Source organism: Myotis lucifugus, unplaced genomic scaffold, assembly GCF_000147115.1.
Source record: "Myotis lucifugus unplaced genomic scaffold, Myoluc2.0 scaffold_244, whole genome shotgun sequence".
Lineage (NCBI taxonomy): Eukaryota > Metazoa > Chordata > Mammalia > Chiroptera > Vespertilionidae > Myotis > Myotis lucifugus.
In genome coordinates this window covers 1,340,085-1,356,499 of record NW_005871292.1, presented here as the reverse complement: position 1 = coordinate 1,356,499, position 16,415 = coordinate 1,340,085, and the positions used below count along the sequence as shown (strand labels likewise).

Sequence of the window (16,415 nt, the reverse complement as noted above, 5' to 3'; positions counted from 1 at the left end):
CCCTTTCTGTGCCCCTGGTTCTATTATAATCACCAGTTCATTCTGTTCATCAGATTATTCACTTGATTTTCAGATTCACTTGTTGATAGATGTGTATTTGTTGTTCATAATTTGTATCTTTACCCTTTTCTTCTTCCTCTTCTTAAAGGATACTTTTCAGCATTTCATATAATACTGGTTTGGTGGTGATGAACTCCTTTAGCTTTTTCTTATCTGTGAAGCTCTTTATCTGACCTTCAATTCTGAATGATAGCTTTGCTGGGTAAAGTAATCTTGGTTGTAGGTTGTTGGCATTCATCACTTTGAATATTTCTTGCCACTCCCTTCTGGCCTGCAAAGTTTCTGTGGAGAAATCAGCTGACATTCCTATGGGTACTCCCTGGTAGGTAACTGACTGTCTTTCTCTTGTTGCTTTTAAGATTCTCTCTTTGTCTTTTGCTCTTGGCATTTTAATTATGATGTGTCTTGGTGTGGTCCTCTTTGGATTCCTTTTGTTTGGGGTTCTCTGCACTTCCTGGACTTGTAAGTCTATTTCTTTCACCAGGTAGGGGAAGTTTTCTGTCATTATTTCTTCAAATAGGTTTTCAATATCTTGCTCTCTCTCTTCTTCTGGCACCCCTATAATTCTGATGTTGGTACGCTTGAAGTTGTCCCAGAGGCTCCTTACACTATCTTCGTATTTTTGGATTCTTTTTTCATTTTGCTTTTCCGGTTGGGTGTTTTTAGCTTCTTCGTATTTCAAATCTTTGACTTGATTCTTGCAATCCTCTAGTCTGCTGTTGGGAGTCTGTATAATATTCTTTATTTCAGTCAGTGTATGCTTAATTTCTAGTTGGTCCTTTATCACAACCTCGAGGGTCTCATTGGATTTCTTGTACATCTCATTAAGTTTATCAGCAGTTTATAAAAAATTCTTGAAAAACCTTAAAAGTGTGGTTTTGAACTCTATATCCAGTAGTTTGCTTTCCTCCATTTCTGTCATTTGTGTCCTTTTTCTTTGTCTCCACATTTTTTATACTTCCCTGTGTTGATAGAGTGGTTTTCTGTGCTAAGTGTCCTCTAGAGCCCAGTGGTTCAGCCTCCCCAATTACCTGAGGAGAACACTCTTGGTGCACCCCCTTGTGGTCTTTGTGCACAGTCTTGTTGTAGTTAAGCCTTGATTGTTGTAGGTATCACTGGGAGGATTTGACCTCCAGGCCAATTGGCTGTGAGAATCAGCTGTGTCTGCAGTGGGAGAACTTCTGTGCTGGAGACACCCCTCTGGGGCAAGACTTGCTTCAATGGGGCTTTGGTGCTCACTGAGTCTGCCTCCTGAGTGTGTCCTTTATGGTTCCACGGAGCTGCAAACTGAATGGTCCCACTCTGACCTCTGAGTTTCCTGGCTCCTGGATCTCTAGGGAGGTGCTAATCTAGCCTCTGCCTGAGGCTATCCAGCAAAAGCCTCCCTGCAGGGCTTGGGCGGGGCGGGTCCCAGGGATCAACAGGGCGGGGCTAGCAGTTATGGCTGCTCTCAGTCTTGCCCTCAGAGGCTCTGCTTCTCAGTGTCCCGGTAATCCGCTGCAAGCCCCTCAGAGAGAAAGCTGCCCTCAAGTTCCGACCGATGCCAGACAGTCCTGATTCTCCCGTATGAGTCTGAGTCCCTAGAGACTCGCCCAGAACTGGAGCTCAGAGCCTGAGACTCCCTCCTGATTGAAAACGACAACCGCGCCCTCAGTCGCCAGCCCTCTCCGCATGCACCTCTGTACCTCTGTGTTTTACTTCTGCACTGCAGCTCCTCTGAGTCTCGGTATGCTTTTCTCTTTCCTTCTAGTTGTAGAATTTCCACTCAGCCAGCCTTCCTGTGGTTCTGGATGATGTCCGTTCCGTCTTTTAGTTGTATTTTTCAAGTGGTTGTTCAAGGCAGCAAACTCCGGTGTTTACCTATGCCGCCATCTTGGTTTCTCTCAGAAATTTTTTGATATTTGCAACCATAGTAAAACAAAGATTTATATTTTTGATATTTATTTTATATATTTAAATGCCATCTAACAAAGAAAAATCAACCAAAAAAATGAGTTTGTGTGTCACCTCTGACACGCGTGTCATAGGTTCGCCATCACTGGTATAGACCAAAGGATCAGTCCCTGAAATATTGGAGATATTAAAAAAGTGAGTCCTACACCACAACCACAAATAGTTTAAGATGCACTGGGAGGGAGCAATGAAATCTATAAAGTTTGTTGTTTAGGGTCTTGCTAGCAGCTATCACAAACTTGAAATCAGCCCTAGCTGGTTTGTCTCAGTGGATAGAGCGTCAGCCTGTGGACAGGATTGTCCCGAGTTTGATTCCAGTCAAAGGCACATGCCCAGGTTGTGGGCTTGATCCCTAGTAGAGGGCGTGCAGGAGGCAGCTGATCAATGATTCTCTCTCATCATTGATGTTTCTATCTCTCTCTCCCTCTCTCTCTTCCTCTCTGAAATCAATAAAAATAAAAATATATTTTTAAAAATCTTCAAATCAGTAGCTCTCAAAATAGTTTATTTCTCACTCACAGAACCTACCAATGTGGACATTTCTGGTGATCCACATATAAAAGCAGGGATCCAGACTCCTTCCACTTAGTAATTACACCATTTCCTAAGGGCTCAGAGCCCAAGAAGAGAGTGAAGAATGTGCACTTGCATCTTAAAAAGACTGGCCCAAAAGTGAACCCTTGTGCACTGTGGTGGGATGTACAGCCACTTTGGAAAACAGTATGGAAGTTTCCTCAAAAAATGAAAAATAGTAGTACCATATGATCCAGCAACCCCACTTCTGGGCATATATCCAAAGGAAATAAAATCACTGTCTCAAAGAGGTTATCTATACGCCTGTTATCATTACAGCATTATTCACAATAGCCAAGATATGGGGGGAAAAAACGTAAGTGACTGACAATTAATAAATGGATAGCCGGGCCGGTGTGTGTCAGTGGTAGAGCATCAACCTATGAACCAGGAGGTCATGGTTCGATTTCTGATCAAAGCATATGCCTGGGTTGTGGGCTCGATCCCCAGTGTGGGTCGTGCAAGAGGCAGCCGATCAATGATTCTCTCTCATCATTGATGTTTCTATCTCTCTCTCCCTCTCCCTTCCTCTCTGAAATCAATTTTAAAAATATATTTTAAAAATAAATGAGTAAAAGATGTGGAATATATACACAAAGGGATATGATTCAGCCACGAGAAATATGAAATCCTGCCATTTTTGGCAACATAGATGGATCTTAAGGGTGATATACTAAGTGAAATAAGTCAGAGAAAGACAAATACTGTGTGTTAGCACTGATATGTGGAATCATAGAAACAGAATGTAGAATGATGGTTTCCAGGGGCTAGAGGGTGGGGGTAATGGGGACAAGCTGGTAAAAATGTATAACCTTACAGTTATAAAATGAATAAGGTTTGAGATTCTAATGTATAACATGGTGAATATGATTAACAATACTGTACTGTATACTAAAATATGCTAAGAGTGTAGATCTTAAGCATTCTCACCAAAATAAAAAGTAACTATGTAACAAAAAAAGTAACTATGTGAGATGATGGATGTGTTAATTAACTTGATTATGCTCATAATTTCACAATGCATACATATATCAAATCACCACGTTATGCATTTTAAATATATTACCATTTTCATTTGGCAGTTACACCTCAGTAAAGCAGGGGGAATTGTTACAACTAAGCTTTGGCCCTAAAGAGCCTTACCCTTTTGCTCTCAGTCCATTGTCTCATGGTATTAGGAGCTGGAAGGACAGAGCTCCCTTTGTGTGATCTGGGGAAGGAGGTAAGAAATAAGTCTGGGGAGGTACAGCATAGCAGTCATTATAAGGTTTGGGAACCATATTCTGGCTCAGAGATTGGTTCAACAGTAGGCATGTGAACCATCCTGAGCCAATGAAACTTAAATGGTCCAGAAGTTTATACTAAAGAGAAGCAGCCTTCCTCTTCCATGTTAGCCTCTAAAACCACATCTTTCTCCCTCACCTTGAAGGGTACAGGGTAAACCAGTTCTCAACCAAGTGGAAGAGCCTGGGGTTGCCAGAACTTAGGAAGAGCCAAGAAGAGAACAATAGAAAGTGGAAAAACAGGAAACTGGGTCCTCAACTTTGCTATTATCATCATCATGGCCCATCGCTATTAACAGTCACTGTGTTCAAGCACTGTTCAAAGAGCTTATGCATATCATCTCATTTAAATGCCACAACAATACTGAAAAGTAGGTGTTGTTATTGTCCCCAACTCATAAATGAGAAAACTGAATCCAGAGAGATTGAGAGACTTGCCCAAACTTATCTGCCTGTGAGTGGTGGAGTCAGGATTCAAACCCTGTCAGTCAGACTATAGAGGGTTTTCTCATTCTAAGTGCCTTCCAGTGTTTGAGCTGCTGAATCACACCTCACCTGCACCAGTTTTTTTAAAACAATGTGAGCGCCAAGATGTTTCTTATTTGGGAGTGGGAAAACTACTTTGAATTGGGTTTTCACACATTGCTAATCCAAAAAGAGATTTAGCTCTGGGTCCAGAGGAGGTAACCCAGCAAACCTGGGAAGTGGCAGAGCAGGCTTCCTTGGGAAAGCACATCTGAGGAGGAGGTAATATTGAAGATAAGGAATAAGTGTGACTGAGGGAGAGGGCACAGCAGAAATAAAATCCCAGAAGTGGAAGGGAAGTACTGTAACCGGACAACAAATGGGTCTGGGCTGCCTGTCACTACTTGAGCCAATTAAGCAGAGACAGGGTTGAATCGTATATGAGTGTTTATTCCAATAATGCCACAGTATGGGAGAGCAACAGGTCATCCACAAAAATCTGCTTTGCCCCCACCATAAACCAGCTGCTTATATTGGGTAGAAGGATGAAGACTACATGGGGAAGTAGCCAAAAGGGTATGTATGCCAAGTGGACAGTTTACAGATAATGTGGGCTGCCGATACGCAAAGGGCTAGAGGCTCTGGTTTCAGCAACAAGGTTGTTAGCAGCTCCTGGATGTAGAGGATGGGTCACATTTCCAGGTGAGCTCCCAAGTCCCGCCTGCAACTTCCAGCCAGGTTAGAATGTGTCTTCTTTACTCAGAACAAAACAATCATGGTTAAAAGAGTATGATTAATATTTCTTACAATTCTAGCTGGTTCCCCAACATTCTATTTCTGCCCCTATCAGTACTACCCCAGTGAGAACACTGCTTTCCTCTCTGGAAAGATTTTAAGCTGTGGATAAGTTTCCTCCACTCTTCCTCAGTATCTCTCCCACCTGCCCCTGCTATGCTTCAACACTGTCATCACCTTCTCTGGTTCCCTATCCCAGCCTCAGTCTCCTCTTATCCACCCTCCACAGAACAACCAGATTGTTCTTTCCCACTTTTTTAAAGACTTTAAATTTTTAAAAAATGAGACAGAATGCAAGAAGGCTGTTAAGACTTCTGGGATTCTACAGGATGGGACAATAGAGTTACCTATGCACAAACAAACAATATCCTTCAAGAAAAGGGGCGATTGACTGCAAAGGCACACAGAGGAAAGGCCACTAGAAGGCACAGAAATAAAGTGGTCATCTGCAAGCCAGGAAGAGAATCATCACCAAAAACCAAAACCTGTCAGAACCTGATCTTGGACTTTTCAGCTTCCAAAACTAGAACTGCTGAGAGCCAGTGTCCATCCCATTGTACAGGCACACATGGAGTAGCAATCGTAGCCTATTTATTTAGTCCCTCCTCTGTTCCTCATTGGCTGAGTACTATGGGGTCACCTGTTTCCTCATATGTCCCCTAGGTCTTGCTGTCCCCATTGGACCATTTAAAATATTGGGCTGAGGCCTTTCTAGCCGCCTTCACTCCCCTGTCTAGCTGAGGCAGACACCTCCAGGGTTTCCACCATGATGTTGGCCCCTGTGCACAGTTCTTCGTTTCTCTTCCCTCCTCCCTACATTCTGTTTGCCCTGGGGAAATTCAGTAAATTCCATCAAAAGCCAACCATGCTGGAGATGGATCACAGAGATCCATTTCCTACAAATTCCCACCTCTTCTTTTTACACTAATTGATCCTATCTTCATTAGCTGTTCTAAAACCTGTTGGCTTTCTTAGAAGAAGGAAGAGGGAGAGAGAATCTACATAGGTTCCTCCATTACCAGCTTCAAAGCAGTTGGAGTGGTGAGAAGCACATCTCAGGGTCCCATCCATTTCTCCTCCAGTTGGTCCATCGTCCTTGCTCTGCTCATGTCTGTCTAACTGCCTAGCACATCCCCTCAAGGAGCTTGGCTCTGAATTCTTTTAGGGGGAAGGGTTGTCACATCACTTCTGAAGCTACTTCCATGCTGAGGAGGAGGCGGAGATTCTCTTTCAGAGCCAAGAGATCTTGCTCTCTGTCGGAGGGACAATGCCTGGGCATGGAAGGAGATGTCTAGAGGTGATAACCCCTGAGTACAAGTAGGGGCTTGTAACCTGATGGAGACAAACTGTTATAAAATTTCAAAAGTTAGAACAGCAAGAATTACGACAAACAGTCCGGTGGAAGGAACAAAACATACAAAAAACAAAACAACAAACATTTCAATTCTAATAATTCCCTATTGAAATATAATTGTTCTCCCTAAAATCACCCTTATTTTTATTAAAGAATCAAATTAAGATCAATTTATCTATTGCATTAAGTCTAGTTTCATTTGCAAAACACAACAAGATTAGCAATTGACCTCCTTTGCTGGAATTTCATGATTGAGTCTCAATGTGCTCCTCAGGGCAGAGAAGCCAAGCCATCCAGCTGCCCTCAGGCCTGCCTGGAATATCTGCAGGGTTAGGCAAATTCTTCACCAAGATCTGTACCTGTGGTGGCTCCACCAGGGCCCAAACCCCAATCCTCAAGGCTCACCATAAATATGGCCCAGCCAGCATTGAGTGTCGACCTATGAACCAAGAAGTCATGGTTTGATTCCTGGTCAGGGCACATGCCTGTGTTGTGGCCTTGATTTTCAGTGTGGGGCATGCAGGAGGCAGCTGATTAATGATTCTCTCTCATCATTGATGTTTCTGTCTCTCCCTCCCTCTCCCTTCCTCTCTGAAATCAATAAAAATATTTTTTAAATTTAAATATGGAACTGTCATTTGACCCAGTGATCCCACTTCTACAAATATATCCCAAGAATCCCAAAACACCAACCAGAAAGAATGTATGCAACCCTATGTTCATAGCAGCTCAATTTGCAATAGCTAAGATCTGGAAAGAGCCCAGTGCCCATCAGTAGATGAGTGGATAAAAAAGCTCTGGAATATACCATGGAATACTATACAGCAGTAAAAAAGAAGACTCTCTTACCCCTTGAGACAGCATGGAGGGACGTGGAGAGTATCATGGTGCAATAAGCCAGTCAGAGAAAGACAAGTATCACATGATCTCACTCATATGTGAAATCTAAGTAACAAAATACACTGATGAATGGAGTGGATCCAGAGACATGGAAGCATGGAACAGAGTGCAGAAACTCAGACGGAAGGCAGGGGAGGGTGGGAGGGTGGGAGATGATCAACCAAACAACTTCTATGCATATATGCATAACCCATGGACACAGACAACAGGGTGATGAAGGCCTGGGCCAGGGAGGGGTCAATGGTGGGAAAAGGGGGACATATGTAATACTTTCAACAATAAAGATTTCTTTTAAAGAATCAAAGAAAAAGAGCCCAAATAAATAAAATCAGAAAAGAAAGAGACAAAGTAATATCTGAGATCACAGAAATACAAAGAATTGTAAAAAAAATAATAATAATAATATGATGAACAACTATAAGCCAATAAGCTGAACAACGTGGGCAAAATGGACAAAATTCTAGAAACATACTGTGGGAGCACAGGTCCTTCTCTGCTAGGAACTGGACCTTCACGGATGCCGGGTATTGGACTGAGAAGATATGAGCAGTTGTAGGCATATAGAAGAGTCATTATTGCTGACCAAGTAGCCATTACTAAGGCCATCAGACAAAACATTTCTTCAAAGTAGCTTCACAAAGTAGCCATACAAGGCAGCCCTTACTAATACAGTTGCAAACACATGAGCTATACTAAGCAGCCACACACTGGCTGGTCAACAACACATCTTTATGCCAGTTTAGACAAAAGAGGCTTCTTGCCAAATAGTGACATCAGTATTTGGGTTATAGAAAAGTACGCCAGCGCAGTGTATACTGAAAGGGTTAATCAAGAAACAGGGCTCTAATTCAGCAGGGCTAACAAAAGAAAGCTTGTTCTGCAAGCCTAAGCCTTGCACAAACATGCTCCCCTTGAGTGGTTATTTCATAGAAATTCCTGAAGACCATAACCCTAAACAGCTTCCAGGAGGAAGTAGTCTGGAGCCAGCAGAAGGACAAAGGGCAAGACCGTAAAACTACGACCAGGGGCATGGTTCTGATATGTGTGTCAAGCCTAAGCCATCTGCAGCTCTCCCTACGCACATAAAAAGCCTGCTCCCTTCCCATTCAGCATTGACTCCTTTCCCGGACTCAGCCCACCTGCACCCAGGTGCCTTAAATAACTATCTTTTTTACTACACTGAGCCTTGAGTCAGTTCTGTGCAACCCCAGCCCAACTCCAAACCTTTCATATACAATACAATCACTGTGTCCTTGCTCATATTAACCTTGGACATCCGGCATACTCTGAACAGGGCCCCCACATTCCAATTGGCCTTGAACATTTGGCATAGTTTGATTAGGGCTCCCACACATACAATCTTCTAAAACTCAATTAGGAAGAATCAGAAAACCTGAATAGACCAATAACAACTAATGAAATTGAAGCAGTAATCAAAAAAACTCCCAGCAAGCAAAAGTCCTGGACTGGATGGTTTTACAGGCAAATTTTGCCAAATATTCAAAGAACTAACACCTATCCTCCTCAAAGTATTTCAAAAAATTCAAGAGGAGGGAAGACTTCCAAGCTCTTTTTACAAGGCCAGGATTATCCTAATTCCAAAAACAGATAAAGATACTAGAAAGAAAGAAAATTACAGGCCAATATCCCTGATGAACAAAGATGATAAAATTCTCAACAAAATATTAGGAAATCAGGTCCAGCAATACATTAAAAAGATCATATCATACACCTTGATGAAGTGGGATTTATTCCATGGATGCAAGGCTGGTGCAATATTTGCAAATCAATTACTGTATTGTGACACATCACATAAATAAAACTAAGGATAAAAATCACACGTTCCTATCAATAAAGGCCAAAAAAAATCATTTGACAAAATCCAGCACCCATTTATGATAAAAAAAAACTCTCAGAAAAGTGGGAATAGAGGGATCATACCTCAACAGAATAAAGGCCATACCATATATGACAAACCTACAGCCACCATCATACTCCATGAGTTAAATGTAAGTCGTGAAACCATAAAAACCCTAGAACAGTGGTTCTCAACCTGTGGGTCGCGACCCCTTTGGGGGTCAGACGACCCTTTCACAGGAGTTGCCTAAGACCATCGGAAAACACATATATAATTACATATTGTCTTTGTGATTAATCACTATGCTTTAATTATGTTCAATTTGTAATAATGAAATTGGGGGTCACCACAACATGAGGAACTGTATTAAAGGGTCGCGGCATTAGGAAGGTTGAGAACCACTGCCCTAGAAGAAAACATAAGCAGTAAAATCTCAGACATCTCACATAGCAGTGTTTTTGACAATACATCTACTGAAGCATGAGAAACAAAGGAAAAATAAACAATGGGACTACATCAAACTAAAGAGCTTCTGCACATGAAAAGAAACCAACAAACTGTTAATAAGGGGTTAATTTCCAAAATATAGAAAGAACCCCTACAACTCAACAAAAGGAAGACAAACAATCCAATTTAAAAATGGGCAAAGGACCTGAATAGACACTTCTTCAAAGAGGGCATACAGATAGCCAATAAACATGAAAAAATGCTCAGCGTCACTAATCATCAGAGAGATGCAAATTAAAAATACAATGAGGTATCACCTCACACCTGTCAGAATGGCTACTATCAAGAAATCAACAAACAAGTGCTGGTGAGGATATGGAGAAATGGGGACCCTCTAGCACTGCTGGTGGGAATGCTGATTGGTGCAGCCACTGTGGAGTTTCCTCAAAAAATTAAAAATGGCACAAGCTGGTTTGGCTCAGTGGATAGAGAGTTGGCCTGCGGCCTAAAGGGTGCGGGTTCTATTCCAGTCAAGGACGCATGCCCGGGTTGCAGGCTCGATCCCCAGTAGGGGGCATGCAGGAGGCAGCTAATCGGTGACTGTCTCTCATCATTGATGTTTCTGTCTCTCCTTCTCCCTTCCTCTCTGAAATCAATAATAAATAAATAAATAAAACAAGTAACTTTAAAAAAAATTAAAAATGGAGCTGCCATTTGACTCTGTGATCCCACCTCTAGGAATATATCCTATGAATCCCAAAACACCAATTAGAAAGAATATATGCACCCCTATGTTCATAGCAGCGCAATTTACAGTGGCTAAGATCTGGAAAGAGCCCAAGTGTCCATTAGTAGATGAGTGGATAAAAAAAAGCTGTGGTACATTTTCACCATGGAATTCCTTGTGGCTATAAAAAAGAAGGCTCTCTTACCCTTTGAGACAGTATGGATGGACTTAGAAATTATTATGCTAAGCGAAAAAAGCCAGTCAGAGAAAGACAAATATCACATGATCTCACTTATATGTGGAATCTAATTAACAAAATAAGCTGATGATCAAAATACGTCCAGAAAAAAAAATACATCCAGAAATATGAATAAATGGTACAAGATGACAGATCTCAGAGGGGAAGGGTGTGGTGGGGAATGGGAAGAGATTAATCAAAGAATACATACTAGTATGCATAGCCCATGGACACAGACAATAGTGGGATGTAGGGCAGGCAGGCTTTGGGTGGAGTGGAGCAAAGAGTAGGAGGCGGGTAATGAGAGGTATCTGTAATACTGTTAACAAAGTAAAAAACTAAATTTTTAAATTTATTTAGATAAGGTTTCAAATCTGCTTCTTCTCCAAGGAAACACCAAATGCAGATGACACCAGTGCTATAGGAAGGCCTGGAATTCCAGGGGCCTTGGAATGGGAGGCTGCAGCAGCTTCCATGGAGGATTTGGCAGCAGCATCCAGGGCCAAAGTCATGGAGGGGGTCAGGACCGGGCTGAGGCTGTGTAACTAGCGGAGGCATGAACGAGGACAAGGAGTGGGTCCCTGTCACCACGCTGGGCCACCTGGTTAAGAACATGAAGATCAAATCCCTGGAGAATATCTGTCTCTTCTCTCTGCCCATCAAAGAATCTGAGATCATTGACTTTTTTCTGGGGACATCTCTCAAGGATGAGGTTTTGAAAAATATGCCCATGCAAAAGCAGATGCGCTGGCCAGAGGACCCGGTTCCAGTGCTCCAAGGAAGTAGCCACTGCTATCCGTGGAGTCGTCATCCTGATCAAGCTCTCTAGTGTCCCTGTGCAGTGAGGCTACTGAAGGAACAAGATTAGCAAGCCCCACACCATCCCTTACAAGAAGACTAGCTGATGTAGCTCTGTGCTGGTGTGCCTCATCTCTGCCCCAGAATTACTGGCATCATCTCAGCCCCTGTGCCCAAGAAGCTGCTGCTGATGGCTGGTATTGACGACTGCTGTACCTCGGCCAGGGGCTGCACTGCCACCCTGGGCAACTTCACCAAGACCACCTTTGCTGCTGTCTCTAAGACCTACAGCTATCTCACCCCAGACTTCTGAAAAGAGACCGTGTTCACCAAAGCCTCCCGATCAGGAATTCACTGACCCTCTTGTAAAGACTCACACCAGAGTTTCTGTGCAGAGGACTCAGGCTCCAGCTGTGGCCACCACATAATTTTATACAAGAAAAATAAAGTAAGTTAAGCCTGTTTTTTAAAAAAGCTTTCAAATCTACAGATGGTACAGAGTCTAACAGACCCCCAGGTAACATCCAGATTTGATAGATGTAAACATGTCCCTATGTTTGTATCAGACCTCTTCCTTTTAGAAATAAAACATTATTGATACAGATTAAGCTGCTGGCCCCTCTTCTCTGTTCCCTTCTTCCTCCCTCCATCCCTGGAGAAACCACTGAACTCAGGTTGCCGTGAATCACTCCTCGGTGTATTTTGCACTTTTACACAATATGTGTGGGTACACTTGATGATGCAGAATCATTGTTTTGTTTTTTTAATATATATTTTTATTGATTTCAGAGAGGACGGGAGAGGGAGAGAGAGATAGAAACATCAATGATGAGAGAATCACTGATCCGCTGCCTCCTGCATGCCCCACATTGGGGATAGAGCCTGCAACCCAGGCATATGCCCTGACCAGGAATCGAAACCTGACCTCCTGGTTCATAGGTCAGCGCTCAATCACTGAGCCACACCAGCTGGGCCAGAATTGTTGTTTGGGGTGTGTAGTAGTTCTTAGTGGCTTCTACCAAATCTTTCCAGCTCTTCATCTTCCAGGCCATACCTTCTGGGTCTCTTAGTTGGCTCAGTTAATGTCAGTTGACATGGTCATAAAAATGTCAATAGCCATGAGGAAATTAAGACAGGATGGTCTAAGATAGCGGCCGGCAAACTGCGGCTCGCAAGCCACATGTGGCTCTTTGGCCCCTTGAGTGTGGCTCTTCCACAAAATACCACGTGCGGGCGCGCACCTACAGTGTGATTGAAACTTTGGCCCATGCGCAGAAGTCAGTTTTCGGCCTGGGCGAGTCTATTTTGAAGAAGTACTGTTGATATTTGGCTCTGTTGACTAATGACTTTGCTGACCACTGGTCTAAGATGTGCCAGATATTGATCACATATTTTAAAACTGTATATCCAAGAAGCAAGTGGATCCAGTAAGAATCCACTTCGACAATTAATGGTAATTTTTTTAAAAAGGTTTCATCCCCCAAAAGTAGTGTTCTATAGACTGCACTTCTTAAACTTCAATATGTAACAAATCACTGACAGATTTAGTCAAAATTCAGGTTTTGATTCAGTAAATCCAGGGGTTAAGGGGAAAGGGATTCTGCATTTCTAACAAGCCCCTGTAATGCTAGGGATGCTGACCTTGAGCATCTCCTCAGTTTGGAGACAAAAATCATTTTGCAAAGTATACTGAACAAACTGAATACAATGGGGTAAAAACATGACTTATGTTTTTTGTCCTGTGAGTAAAATGTCAATCTCACCTTTTTGCATCAGACTCTTTGGGGATGGAGAAGACCCCTCCTCTCACAGAGGAGAGAAGGAAAGCCACTGCAACTTGTCCAACAACAGATTGATGTAACAATGATTTCTAGGACATAAAGAGTCTCTGCTTACAGAATGTATTAGGTTTCAATCAGAAAGGCTGTATCACTAGAAGAGATATATTAGATGACAGATAGGTGATAGATGATAGGTAGGTAGATAGATAGATAGATAGATAGATAGATAGATAGATAGATACTAGTAGATAGATAGATAGAGTAGATAAAGATATCAGGGGTTTAACCTTGTGCAATTAGTGGAGTTGTTAAGCAGTCCCTAAGATTGTCTTGGTGTCTAATACTCACACTCGAAGTGCACAGGGCAGGCAGTTAGGAAGAGAAGACAGATGTAAAGTGGGGGAAAGCTAGGACACACTGGAACAAACTTGCCTCTACCCTTGGTGGTATGAGCATCTACAGTAGAAGCTGGCATCCTTCATCATGGAGCTAAACACACACCTAGCCAAGGAGTTGAAGTTGAAGGAAGAACCAGGAGAAGGTGGAATAATTGCTGGCCTGGCTGCTGCCCTATGCAAAAATATAGATCACACAGTTCGTAGATCACACCCTGTGTGATCTACAAAATAGAAGCTACTTTATTCTGACCTCCAAATCTGGCCCAAGAATCTTTTAGCCCATCCTAATGGACACATACAGAGAAGGTAATTCCAGGATATAGTTCATTCAGCCTAGTCAAGCTGACACATTACAAAGCCACCACATAGAGACTGGAGGAGAGTGGTGATATGGTAAGTGGTTGCTGGGGAGACGGTCACATGACCAGCTCTGCTCTCTCTTAGGTATCTTACAGGATGTATCTAATAACCCCTGGGGGCTTTTTTTTTTAGAGTTAGGGGATGGGGGACCACTAATACCTCTTATTTGGCTTTAACTTTTCCTCCAAATATAATAAAGAGCTAACATGCAAATGGTTGTCACTCCCTCGAGCCCTTGCGCCCTCACGCCCTTGCCGGGGGACCTGAGGCTGGGCCAGGGGACCTGAGGCCATTCCCCCCGGCAGGCAGGGCTTGACAGGGGACCTGAGGCTGCACCCCTGCCCTGCAGGGCTGACCTGGGGGTAGGGCCACCCAGGTCTGGGTCTTGCGCAATTTCAAGGCCTGTGCGGGTGGGCAGGGACTTGACTCTGGGTCCCATGGCGCACCCCAGACTCTGACAGGAGGGAGATTTTCATATACATTTTACTAATTTTCTTTCATCTCTGACAGTTCTATTATAGAGAAAGGGCAAATAGCAATATTAAAATATTTCCTCTAACTAATTCCTTTTTAATGTGCACGATTTTGTGCACCAGGCCATCAGTTTATATATAATTATGTAACTTGAATCAAGGTGCATCTGATCAGTTGTCATTAGGTTATGGTTATATTTAAACAATAGTCCATCATTAAACAATAGTCCATCTTTCAGCCAATACTTTTTTTAAAAATATATTTTATTGATTTTTTACAGAGAGGAAGGGAGAGAGATAGAGAGTTAGAAACATCGATGAGAGAGAAACATCGATCAGCTGCCTCCTGCACATCTTCCACTGGGGATGTGCCCACAACCCAGGTACATGCCCTTGACCGGAATCGAACCCGGGACCTTCAGTCCGCAGGCCGATGCTCTATCCACTGAGCTAAACCGGTTTCGGCCAGCCAATACTTTTTTAATAGACATTTTTTGTGTGTGAACAGTTTTATGCTTATAGAAAATTCCACAAAAAGTAAAGTCCCCATATACCTCCTCTCCCTCTACACACATTTTCCCCTATCTTGCAGGAATATACCTTTGTTACAATTGATGACCAATAGTGAAACATTACTACTAATTAAACTGATACCTTACATTAGAGCTCACTCTGTGTTGTACTAAGGCTTTTTACAAATGTATCCACCATTACAATATCAAACAAATTACTTTTACCCATTTAAAAATGCTGTGCTTCATCTCTTCATCTCTACCCCCATCCCATGATTCCCCTTGCAACCACTGATCTTTTTACTGATCTCTATAGTTTTGCCTTTTCCAAAATGTCACATAATTGTAATCACACAGTATATCATCTATTCAGGTTGTCTTCCAAAGTGGCTGTATCATTTGGCATTTCCATTGGGAATTGAGAGTTCTGTTGTTCCACATCCTCACAGCATTTAGTGTTGTTGTTTTGGATTTTAGACTTTTTTACATATATTTTTATTGATTTTAGAAAGGAAGGGAGAGGGAGAGAGAGATAGAAACATCAATGATGAGAGAGAATCATTGATTGGCTGCTCCTGCACACCCCCTACTGAGGATCGAGTCCACAACCCAGGCATGTGTCCTTGACCAGAATCGAACTCGGGACCCTTCAGTCCACAGGCCAATGCTCTATCCACTGAGCCAAACCAGCTAGGACTAGATTTTAGACATTTTAATAGATGTATCCCATTGTCTTAATCTGCAATTCCTGATAACATCTGATGTTGAGCAACTTTTCATATGCTTCTGTATATCTTCTTTGGTGAGACATCTGTTCATCACTTTTGTCCATTTTTAATTGGATTATTTGTTATCTTATGGTTGAGTTTGAAGAGTTTTTTTTGTATATTTTGGATCCAAGTTCATCATCAGATGTGTTTTGCAAATATTTTATCCCAGTCTGTGACTTGTCTTTTAATTCTCTTAACAGCCAATAATTTTTTGGCAGATAGGCTGGCTATTGATATTTTTTAAAATAGAAAAACAGCCACAAAGTGGAAGAGGGGAGATATTTGAGAGAAATGACAACTGTTGAGAAATCAAGCATGATGGAGTAGCAACTGCTAATCTTTCTTCCAGGAAGCCCACCTGGATTACATCAGCCCCTGGCACCCTCTTCTGCTTCTCAGCCCTTATGAAACATTTGAAGCTTGACTCAGCTTCTTCCCCAAATCTCCTATCGCAGTGGTCGGCAAACTGCGGCTCGCAAGCCACATGCGGCTCTTTGGCCCCTTGAGTGTGGCTCTCCCACAAAATACCACGTGCGGGCGCACACGTACAGTGCTATTGAAACTTCATAGCCCATGCACAGAAGTCGGTATTTTGTGGAAGAGCACACTCAAGGGGCCAAAGAGCAACATGTGCTCACCGAGCCGCAGTTTGCCGACCACTGTCCTATCT

The 16,415-nt window shown here is 42.6% G+C and overlaps 1 long non-coding RNA gene across 1 annotated transcript in view; it reads right to left on the bottom strand.

Annotated features, from left to right (window-relative positions):
• Positions 1–4,823: 4,823 nt before the first annotated feature.
• The window catches only part of LOC111827900, a 13,118-nt gene continuing 1,526 nt past the window's right edge, over positions 4,824–16,415 (bottom strand). Inside the window, exons 2-4 of the long non-coding RNA XR_002831648.1 lie at positions 13,215–13,321; positions 6,149–6,475; positions 4,824–5,087 (exon numbers count right to left, since the gene is read on the bottom strand). This is a non-coding gene — a long non-coding RNA (uncharacterized LOC111827900). The remainder of the gene's footprint in view (positions 5,088–6,148; positions 6,476–13,214; positions 13,322–16,415) is intronic.